Here is a 12,223-nt window from a genome sequence, read left to right on the forward strand (position 1 = left end):
AAAAACTCCTATAGAAATAAATTTTTGACAAAATTTTCTCTAAAAATAAAACTTTGACAAAATTTTCTATAGAAATAAAATGTTGACAAAATTTTCTCTAGGAATAAAATTTTGACAACATTTTTTTATAGAAATAAAATTTTGACTAAATTTTCCACAGGATAAAATTTTCACAAAATTTTCTTTAGGAATAAAATTTTGACAAAAATTCCTATAGAAATACAATTTTGACAAAAATATAAATTTGACAATAATTTCTATAAAAATAAAATTTTGACAAAATTTTCTCTAGGAATAAAATTTTAACAACATTTTTTTATAAAAAAAAAATTTTTTTGACAAAATTTTCTATAGGATTTTTACAAAAGTTTCTCTAGGAATAAAATTTTAATAAAATTTTGTATAAAAATAAAATTTTGACAAAATTTTCTATAGGATAAATTTTCGACAAAATTCTCTCTAGGAATGAAATGTTGACAAAAATTTTCTATATAAAAAAATTACAAAATTTTCTCTAGTAATACAATTTGTACAATATTTTATCTAGGAATACAATTTTGACAAAAAAAAATGTTTTTGACAATATAGAAATAAAATTTTTCCAAAATTTTTTTTAGAAACAACATTTTCACAAAATTTTCTCTAGGAATATAATTTTGACAAAATTTTCTATAGAAATAAAATGTTTGACAAAATTTTATATAGAAATAAAATTTTGACAAATATTTCTTATTATAGAAATAATATTTTGAAAAAATTTTCAACAGGATACAATTTTGACAAAATTTTCTCTACAAATAAAACTTTGACAAAATTTTCTATAGAAATAAAATTTTGACAAAATTTTCTCTAGGAATAAAATTTTACCAACATTTTTTTATAGAAAAAAATTGACAAAATTTTCTATAGGATAAAATTTTCACAAAATTTTCTCTAGGAATAAAATTTTAATGAAATTTTTTATAAAAATAAAATTTTGACAAAATTTTCTATAGGACAAAATTTTGACTAAATTCTCTCTAGGAATAAAATGTTGACAAAAATTTTCTATATAAAAAAATTACAAAATTTTCTCTAAGAATACAATTTTTACAATATTTTTTCAAGGAATACAATTTTGACAAAACATTTTTTTTTGACAAAATAGAAATAAAATTTTTACAAAATTTTCTATCGAAATAAAATTTTTGACAAAATTTTCGATAGAAGTAAAATTTTGACAAAATTTTCTCTAGGAATATAATTTTGACAACATTTTTTATAGAAATAATATATTGACAAAATTTTCCACAGGATAAAATTTTGACAAAATTCCTATAGAAATAAAATTTTGACAAAATTTTCTATAGAAATAAAATTTTGACAAAATTTTCTATAGAAATAAAATGTTTGACAAATGTTTCTATAGAAATAACATTTTGACAGAAACAAAATTTGACAAAATAGAAATAAAATTTTGACAAAATTTTCCACAGGATAAAATTTTGACAAAAATTCTTATAGAAATAAAATTTTGACAAAATTTTATCTAAAAATAAAACTTTGACAACAATTTCTATAGAAATAAAATTTTGACAAAATTTTCTCTAGAAATAAAATTTAAAAACCATTTTTTTGTAAAAAAAAAATTGACAACATTTTCTATAGGATTTTCACAAAATTTTCTCTAGGAATAAAATTTTAATAAAATTTTATATAAAAATAAAATTTTGACAAAATTTTTTATAGGATAAATTTTTGACAAAATTCTCCCTAGGATGAAATGTTGACAAAATTTTTCTATATAAAAAAATTACAAAATTTTCTCTAGTGATACAATTTGTACAATATTTTTTCTAGGAATACAATTTTGACAAAAAAAAATTTTTTTTTGACAAAATAGAAATAAAATGTTTGACAAATTTTTCTATAGAAATAACATTTTGACAAAAACAAAATTTGACAAAATAGAAATAAAATTTTGACAAAATTTTCCACAGGATAAAATTTTGACAAAAATTCCTATAGAAATAAAATTTTTACAATATTTTCTCTAGAAATAAAATTTTAACAACATTTTTTTATAGAAAAAAAATTGACATAATTTTCTATAGGATAAAATTTTCACAAAATTTTCTCTAGGAATAAAATTTTAATGAAATTTTTTTATAAAAATAAAATTTTGACAAAATTTTCTATAGGAAAAAATTTTGACAAAATGTTGACAAAAATTTTCTATATAAAAAAATTACAAAATTTTCTCTAGGATTACAATTTTTATATTTTTTCTAGGAATACAATTTTGACAAAATAGAAATAAAATTTTGACAAAATTTTCTATAGAAATAAAATTTTTGAAAAAATGTTCTATAGAAGTAGGTTAGGTTAGGTTAAAGTGGCAGCCCGATTAAATTTCCGGCTCACTTAGACTATTCAGTCCATTGTGATACCACATTTAACTGATACCTATTACATATGGGCACTTCTAGTCTCCACTGAACCTTCTCTATTATTTACTTTTGTGGAACCAACCAGATTGCTCCAAAAACATTAACAAACTGCTTAAGTTAACGTTTTCCAGGTCAGCCAGTAATCTAAAGCTATATAGCAGATATCAGGAGTGCTATGTGACGCCTTGAGAACACTAGCATATCTAGTGTGCGGTTTAAGTTTAAATGGGACCATATTTGTTTGGTGTCGCTACAACCCTTGCAATTTTCCCATCTAATATTGGCCATCATAACAGCCTTCTCACGCAGTAAGAGCTTGCAGGTGGCCAGAGGCATACCAACAGATTCTAGTTCCCCTGGAATATGTAAGGTAGTTCCTAGCCTTGCTAACTCATCTGCTTCGCAGTTCCCCGGTATGTTCCTACGGTTAAGCACCCATATTAGGTGAATATTGTACTGCTCAGCCATCTCGTTGAGAGATTTGCGGCAGTCTATGGCCGTTTTCGAGTTAAGGAACACAGAGTCCAAGGATTTTATTGCCGGTTGACTGTCTGAGTATATATTAATGCCAATATTTGTTGGAACATTACTTCTCAGCCAATTCTATCTATAGAAGTAAAATTTTGACAAAATTTTCTCTAGGAATATAATTTTGACAACATTTTTTATAGAAATAATATTTTGACAAAATTTTCCACAGGATAAAATTTTGACAAAAATTCCTATAGAAATAAAATGTTGACAAAATTTTCTCTAAAAATAAAACTTTGACAAAATTTTCTATAGAAATAAAATTTTGACAAAATTTTCTATAGGAAAAAATTTTGACAAAATTCTCTCTAGGAATAAAATGTTGACAAAAATTTTCTATATAAATTACAAAATTACATAATTTTCTCTAGGAATACAATTTTTACAATATTTTTTCCAGGAATACAAATTTGACAAAAATTAGAAAAAAAAAATAAATAAATAAAATTTTGACAAAATTGTCTATAGAAATAAAATGTTGACATTTTTTTTAGAAATAACATTTTGACAAAATTTTCTCCAGGAATAAATTTTTAACAATATTTTTTAGAAATAAAATTTTGACAAAATTTTCTATAGAAATAAAATTTTTGAAAAAATGTTCTATAGAAATAAAATTTTTGACAAAATTTCCTATAGAAATAAAATTTTGCACTGGATAAATTTTTGACAAAAATTCCTATAGAAATAAAATTTTGACAAAATTTTCTATAGAAATAAAATTTTTGAAAAAATGTTCTATAGAAATAAAATTTTTGACAAAATTTCCTATAGAAATAAAATTTTGCACTGGATAAATTTTTGACAAAAATTCCTATAGAAATAAAATTTTGACAAAATTTTCTATAGAAATAAAATTTTGACAAAATTTTCTATAGAAATAAAATTTTGACAAAATTTTCTATAGAAATAAAATGTTGACAAAATTTTCTATAGAAATAAAATTTTGACAAAATTTTCTCTAGGAATACAATTTTAACAACATTTTGTTATAGAAAAAAAATTGACAAATTTTTCTATAGGATAAAATTTTCACAAAATTTTCTCTAGGAATAAAATTTTAATGAAATTTTTTATAAAAATAAAATTTTGACAAAATTTTCTATAGGAAAAAATTTTGACAAAATTCTCTCTAGGAATAAAATGTTGACAAAAATTTTTTTTTTTAAAAAATTTTTTAAAAAAATTATGCTGCTTTAATTGGTAGGTTTTTTGTAAAATTTTCTTAAATTCGTTAGATTATTTTTTGATCGAGTGGCAACTGTGGTTGCAATACCTATCAGACACACTGTAGTTACGAGATAGTTCCACATCTAGTTTGGCCAGACACTCATATTACGGGAAATTATCTGCTCAGCCGCTTCGTTGAGAGATTTCCACCATTTTCCAGATGGGAGTTATCTGAATATTTTGTATATTTATATCAAACTATTGAAACTATTACACTTTCCTCCGGAACGAAATTTTTGGCGAAACGAAATTCTCCTTTTTCTAATAGCAAAAAAAACTTGATATGATGACAAGCTATGCAAAAATAGTCTCTAATGTTTTATTCTTCGTTTGTCCAGAATTTCGTTTCTCGGAAGAATAACGCTTTGTTTTATATGGACTTTCGTAATAAAAAGTCACTATATAATTTTGTATACCGCAGACGCCCCTCCCTCTTCTACTACACACAATTACGAAATAGGTGGAGGAAGTAAACATTTATTGTTGTCGGTGCAAACATTTATTCATCACCCCAAACAATTATCTTAATACCCATGGAAATGGTAAATGCTCTAGCTTCCCAAATGCATTAACGCGAATCATGTTGGTTGTTACATTTTTGTAACCAAACTGCAAACAAGTTTTCTCCGCCCGACTGTGCTACTCCTTTGGGATAGGAAACACAAGGCAATTTAGGCGATCCAAATGTTTTGCGGCATTTTTATATGCTCCCATTTGTAATGGGCATGTGTTTGCCAACTTTGAGCTTCTCTAGCGGCCAGCATTGCGAAATTTGCAGAGAAGTTGTTGGTGAATGCCGTCAATTACAATACCAGCGATTCAGTCTGGGGCTATACGGTACACATGTAGTAGTACTTCTAAGTAATATTGAGTGTAATAATAATTATTGTTATTAAATAACTTTATATTTTTTATCGTTTACGGGAACTGTTGATTATTATGGCTGGTGGTGCGCATTTGCTACGAACTAAAGTTGGCTTTTGTAAATTATTTCATTGGTGATTGTTGGTAACCAGCTTTCTTTTCGATGCAATTTGTATCCAGGAAGAAATTATGATATGATATATGGGTCTATTTGAAGAGCGCAGATTTTTAATGCTTGTGTTCGTGACAAATTCTGCTACTCGCTACTCTCATAATGCGAGCAGTTTCTACAATCTTTCAAAAAAATAAAAGAAAACTATAGAAATAAAATGTTGATGAAATTGTCTAAAGAAATAAAATTTAGACAAACTTTTCTATAGAAATTAAATTTTGACAAAATTTTTTATAGAAATAAAATTTTGACAAAATTTTCTATAGAAATAAAGTTTTGACAAACGTTTCAATAGAAATAAAATTTTGACAAAATTTTCTCTAGAAATGAAATGTTTGACAAAATTTTCTATACAAATAAAATTTTTGACAAAATTTTCTATACAAATAAAATTTTCTATAGAAACAAATATATCGAAAAAATTTTCTATGGAAATAAAGATTTGCCAAAAATTTCAATAGAAATATAATTCTGACAAAATTTTCTATAGAAATAAAGTTTTGACAAACATTTCAATAGAAATAAAATTTTGATAAAAATTCCAATAGAAATAAAATTTTTGACAAAATTTTCAATAGAATTTAAATTTTGACTAAATTTTCTATAGAAATAAAATTTTAACAAAATTTTCTATAGGAATAAAGTTTTGACAAACGTTTCAATAGAAATAAAATTTTGAAAAAATTTTCTATAGAAATAAAATTTTTGACAAAATTTTCAATAGAATTTAAATTTTGAAACAATTTTCTATAGAAAAAAATTTTGACTAAATTTTCTATAAAAATAAAATTTTGAAAAAATTTTCTATAGAAAGAAAATTTTGACAAAATTTTCAATATAGAAATAAAATTTTGACAAAATTTTCGATAGAAATAAAATAATAAGATTTCTCGGAGTTGAGGCTGTTATTAAACAAATAAGATGGCTCTATTTTTGACAAAATTTTCTATACAAATAAAATTTTGTATAGAAAAAAATATTTCGAAAAAATTTTCTATGGAAATAAAATGTTGACTAAATTTTCTATAGCAATAAAATTTTGACAAAATTTTCTATAGAAATGAGATTTTGGTCAAATTTTATATAGAAATAAAATTTTGACAAAATTTTCCATGTAGAAATAAAATTTAGACAAAATTTTACATAGAAATAAAATAATAAGATTTCTCGGAGTTGACGCTGTTATTAAAAAAATAAGATGGCTCTATTTTTGACAAAATTTTCTATAGAAAAAAATATTTCGAACAAATTTTCTATGGAAATAAAATTTTGATTAAATTTTCTATAGAAATATAAGTTTGACAAATTTTTCTACAGAAATAAAATTTTGCCAACATTTTCTATAGAAATAAAATTTTCATAAAATTTTCTGTAGAAATAAAATTTTCACAAAATTTTCTATAGCAAAAATTTTGACAAAATTTTCTATAGAAAAATTAATAAAATTTCAACAAAATTTTTCTATCAAAATAAAATTTTGACAAAATTTTCTAAAAAAATAAAAACAAAATTGACAAAATTTTACAAAGAAATAAAATTTTCACAAAATTTTCTCTAGAAATAAAATTTTGACAAAATTTTCTATAAAAATAAAATTTTGATAAAACTTTTTTTATAGAAATATAAGTTTGACAATTTTTTCTACAGAAATAAAATTTACAAAAATAAAATGATTAACAAAATAAAATTATTAAAGAACAAAAAACAACAACAACTAAACAAAACGAATGAAAGAAATAAAATTTTGACAAAATTTTCTATAGAAATAAAATTTTGCCAATATTTTCTATAGAAATAAAATTTTCACAAAATTTTCTGAAGAAAAAAATTTTGACAAGATTTTCTATCAAAATAAAATGTTGACTAAATTTTCTATGGAAATAAAACTTTGACAAAATGTTCTATAGAAATAAAGTTTTGACAAACGTTTCAATAGAAATAAAATTTTGACAAAATTTTCTATACAAATAAAATTTTCTATAGAAAAAAAATTCGAAAAAAATTCTATGCAAATAAAATTTTTCCAACATTTTCTATAGAAATAAAATTTTGGCAAAATTTTCTTACAAAATAAAATTTTCGATAGAAATATAAGTTTGACAAAATTTTTCTACAGAAATAACAGAAGAAATAAAATTTTGACAAAATTTTCTATAGAAATAATAATTCTCTATAGAAATAAATTTTCAGAAAATTTTCTATATAAAAATTAATAAAATTTCGACAAAATTATCTATCAAAATAAAATTTTGACAAAATTTTACAACCAAAATAAAATGTTGACGAAATTTTCTATAGAAATAAAAAAAATTACAAAATTTTCTAAAGAAATAAAATTTTGACGAAATTTTCCATAGAAATAAAATATTCACACAATTTTCTATAAAAATAAAATTTAAAAAAAAAAATGTTCTATGGAAAGAAAATTTTGACTAAATTTTCTATAGAAATAAAATTTTCTATTGAAATAAAAATTTGACAAAATTTTCTATAAAAATAAAATTTTAATAAAATTTTCTATAGAAATAAAATTTTAATAAAATTTTCTAAAGAAAAAAATTTTGACCATTTTCTATATAAAAATTCGGACAAAATTTTCTATAGAAATAAAAAAAATTACCTAATTTTCTATAGAAATAAAATTTTGACAAATTTGTATATAGAAATAATAATTTTGCAAAAAAAAAATCTATTGAAATAAAATTCGATACAATTTTCTATAGGAAAAAATCTTGTTGACAAAATTTTCTACACGAAAACTAATAAAATTTCAACAAAATTATCTATCAAAATAAAAGTATGACAAAATTTTCTATCAAAATAAAATTTTGACAAAATTTTCTATAGAAATAACAAAAACTACAAAATTTTCTAAAGAAATAAAATTTTCACAAAATTTTCTATAGAAATAAAATTTTCACAGTATTTTCTATAAAAATAAAATTTTTAAAAAATGTTCTATGGAAATAAAATTTTGACTAAATTTTCTATAGACATAAAATTTACAAGTTTTCTAGAGAAAAAAATGTTGACAAAATTTTCTATATAAAAATTCCGACAAAATTTTCTATAGAAATAAATTTTTGAGAAAATTTTCTATACAAATAAAATTTTGACAAAATTGTATACAGAAATAAAAATTTTTCATAAAAATTTTCTATTGAAATAAAATTCGACACAATTTGCTATAGGAAAAAATCTTGACAAAATGTTCTATAGAAACAAAATTTAGACAAAATTTTCTATAGAAATAAAATTTAGACAAATTTTTCTACAGATATATAAGAAGAAATAAAATTTTGCCAATATTTTCTATAGAAATAAAATTTTGCCAACATTTTTTATATTTAGAAATAAAATTTTCACAAAATTTTCTATAGAAAAAAATTTTGACAAATTTTTCTATATAAAAATTAATAAAATTTCGACAAAATTTTCTAGAGAAATAAAATTCTGACAAAATTTTCTATAGAAATAAAAAAATGTACAAAATTTTCTTTAGAAAAGAAATTTTAATCAAATTTTATATAGAAATAAAATTTTGACAAAAGTTTCTATAGAAATAGAAGTTAGACAAAATTTTCTATAGAAATAAAATTTTGACAAAATTTTCTATAGAAATAACATTTTGACAAAATTTTCGATCAAAATAAAATGTTGACAAAATTTTCTACAGAAAGAAAAGTTTGACAAATTTTTCTACAGAAATAAAAGAAGAAATAAAATTTTAACAAAAAAAGATTTTCTATAGAAATAAAATTTTGACAAATTTTTCTATAGAAATAAAATAATAATATTTCTCGGATCAAAAAAAAACTCAAAAATAACTTACTCAAGAAAAAAAGTATAAATATTTCCTATCAAACATGAATTTAATAAAATGTTTTTATAAAAAAATAAAAATCTTAAAAAACACTTGTGGTAAGAATAATTATGTAGACTTGAAATAAGTGAGATCCAAATTTGCTATCAATCGTTTAATGTAATTAAACTCGATATTGGATATATTTGATACTTACGGATATATCTGAATATCTGAAACAAAAAAAGAAAAAAAAAAACATTTTATTAGAAGGAATGATACATTTAATAAACTCTTCAAAAAGATAATAAGCATTAAGATATTATTACAAATACTATTGATAATTATGCTTTTATTTTTCTTCCTTAAAACAATTATAATAAACTCTGATCAAATGCATATCCATACAGTTTCTCACAGATATCAGTATCTGATTTTCTTCCTAGAACTTAACATTCACTTTGAACTCATTTCATAAGTCAAGATTATCTGTCCATGATTTTGATATGAGAAGAAGACAACAAAGAATAGACCACATGCTAGCTTCAGCATCACCACCACAGATCTTTCGTGAGTTACATCAGGCATTCAGTCATTCACATAAAAAATCACCATAGATTGTAGGCAAGCTGCATGCATGTGCAGCAAAAAAACGCCTCCCTCCAATCACTATCATCCGTATCATGCCACATGTTACTCGAAATATTCACTGTCAGCTGGTTTACATTCAACCAATCCAACCAAATTGTTCCATAGATGAGGTTTACCACCATACTTTTATATTGGGCGGAGTGGCCCCATCCGCAACCAAGCCAACCTCTCCAAGCTCCCACATCAGTTAAAACACTACAACAATAAAGTTCATTCATTTTTTACTCCTCCCTCTTCCGTTTGACCGCATTCAAAGAAAATTGTCCCAAAGAAGTGATGATCGGGTGCTGCTGTTCGGTTAATCATGTTTATCATGGTGGATTATTGGACTGAACAATGAGAGCAGCGATGCAAACCGACGTTCATGGTGGTTTTATAACCACGGAAGTAATATGATTTTCCATGGGATTAAATGTTAACTATGGGTATTAACAATGCAAGTGGAAAGAAATTGGTGTGAGATAGAAATTAAAAAATCTCTATAGGATTTTTATTATCAAGTACATTTCGTTGGAAATATTAAATTTGATTTTTATAACATACCCATCACCATAGAATGGTGACGGGGGTATAATAAGTTTTTAATTCCGTTTGTAACACATCGAAATATCGATTTCCGACTATATAAAGTACCCAGCAAAAAAAAATTGGAAGTTGTTCCACAAACATTTCTTTTAAAGCCTTTCCCAAAATCCCCCATCGATTTTTTTCAACTTCCGATGCAGTCCTTTTGGACAAGTCCACAAACATTTCTTCTAAAGCGCATCATGGGATCCCCCAATGATTTTTTCCACTCCAGATGCAGTCCTTTTGGACAAGTCCACAAACATTTCTTCTAAAGCGCATCTTGGGATCCCCAATGATTTTTTTCTACGTCCGCTGCAGTCCTTGTGGACAAGTATTAGAAAACCTATTTTAAGTGTAAATTTTTAACAATTAAATTTTTCAAAAAAAAAAAAATGGAAATTTAATAAAAAAAAATAGAAAATTAATAAAAAAGTAAAAAATAATAAACAAAAAATAAATATCATCCCCGCTGGAGTTTGAACCTATGCCGTTTGACTTTTTCGCTTCCATGGAAGTTCTTTTGAGAAGGTTTTGCAAATTACGAGAATTTTTAATTTTTTTGTTGATATTTAATGGAAAAAATATATTTAGACGAAAATATATGCCGAAAATAAAAAATAAAAACGATGCATGACATAAAAAAATAATTTTTTAGAAAAATATTTGATGATGAGATTTGAACCTGCGTTTCTTATTTTTTCGTTCATACTAATAAAGAACATCTCGAGAAGCAATTAGAATGTTATTCCTTGGTATCGTATTACGATCATATCACAAACATTTGAATTAACCTTTCGACGCTTTATGTTCAATGGCGTTTGTGGCTGAGTGTGCTAAGGCGATCTATTATGGTGCCATCAAACCCAGGTTCAACCCCTGGATGGAGAGAAAAAGTTTTTCAAATTGTAAAAAATTAGATAATAGGAAATAATAGTGTAATAAAAAATATGGTTGAAAAAAAAAAGAAATTGGTTGAAAAAAAAATTTTTTTTCTCTTTTTAAATTTCTTCATTAAAATTAACTTCCAGGGCACAACTTCTAAAGCAATGCAAAGGATCCAAAAAGGGAATACTTCCGTCCTATGACAAGCCCATGTAAAATTCATTGGAGATGTTCCAAGTTTGCACTACTTCCGGATCACAGATTGGTGATCCAAACTACCTTTTTGGAAGCTCTTTTTTGGTGGGTATATATATTATTGATCAGGGAGAAATTCTAGGACGATATAACTATGTCCGTCTGTCCGTTTGTTGTAATCACGCTACAGCTTTCAATAATGGAGATATCGTCTTGCAATTTGGCACAGATTCGTGTTTTGTTTGCAGGCATGTCAAATTTTTTTGGCAAAATTTTCTATAGAAATAAAATTTTGATAAAATTTTCTATAGAAATAAAATTTTGACAAAATTTTCTATAGAAATAAAATTTTGACAAAATTTTCCATAGAAATAAAATTTTGACAAAATTGTCTATAGAAATAAAATTTGAGATTATGAACCGATATGGACCAATTTTTATTATCTATAGAAATAAATTTTGACAAAATTTTCTATAGAAATGAAATTTTGACAAAATTTTCCATAAAACTTAAAATTTTGACAAAATTTTCTATAGAAATAAAATTTTGACAAAATTTTCTATAGAAATAAAATTTTGACAAAATTTTCTATAGAAATAAAATTTTGACAAAATTTTCTATAGAAATAAAATTTTGACAAAATTTTCTATAGAAATAAAATTTTGACAAAATTTTCTATAGAAATAAAATTATGACAAAATTTTCTATAGAAATAAAATTTGAAATTATGGACCAATTTTTATTATCTATAGAAATAAAATTTTGACAAAATTTTCTATAGAAATAAAATTTTGACAAAATTTTCTAATAAAATAAAATTATGACAAAATTTTCTATAGAAATAAAATTTGAAATTATGGACCAATTTTTATTATCTATAGAAATCAATTTTGACAAAA

General features: G+C 23.2%; 1 protein-coding gene across 1 annotated transcript in view; it reads right to left on the reverse strand.

The window, feature by feature from the left end:
- Positions 1–12,223, reverse strand: part of LOC142221015 (uncharacterized) — a 294,520-nt gene that overhangs the window by 197,075 nt on the left and 85,222 nt on the right. The window contains exon 3 of the mRNA XM_075290497.1: positions 9,246–9,261. The gene's annotated coding sequence lies outside the window, so the exon portion shown is untranslated. The remainder of the gene's footprint in view (positions 1–9,245; positions 9,262–12,223) is intronic.

This window comes from Haematobia irritans, chromosome 1, assembly GCF_050003625.1.
Source record: "Haematobia irritans isolate KBUSLIRL chromosome 1, ASM5000362v1, whole genome shotgun sequence".
NCBI classification, from domain to species: Eukaryota; Metazoa; Arthropoda; class Insecta; order Diptera; family Muscidae; genus Haematobia; species Haematobia irritans.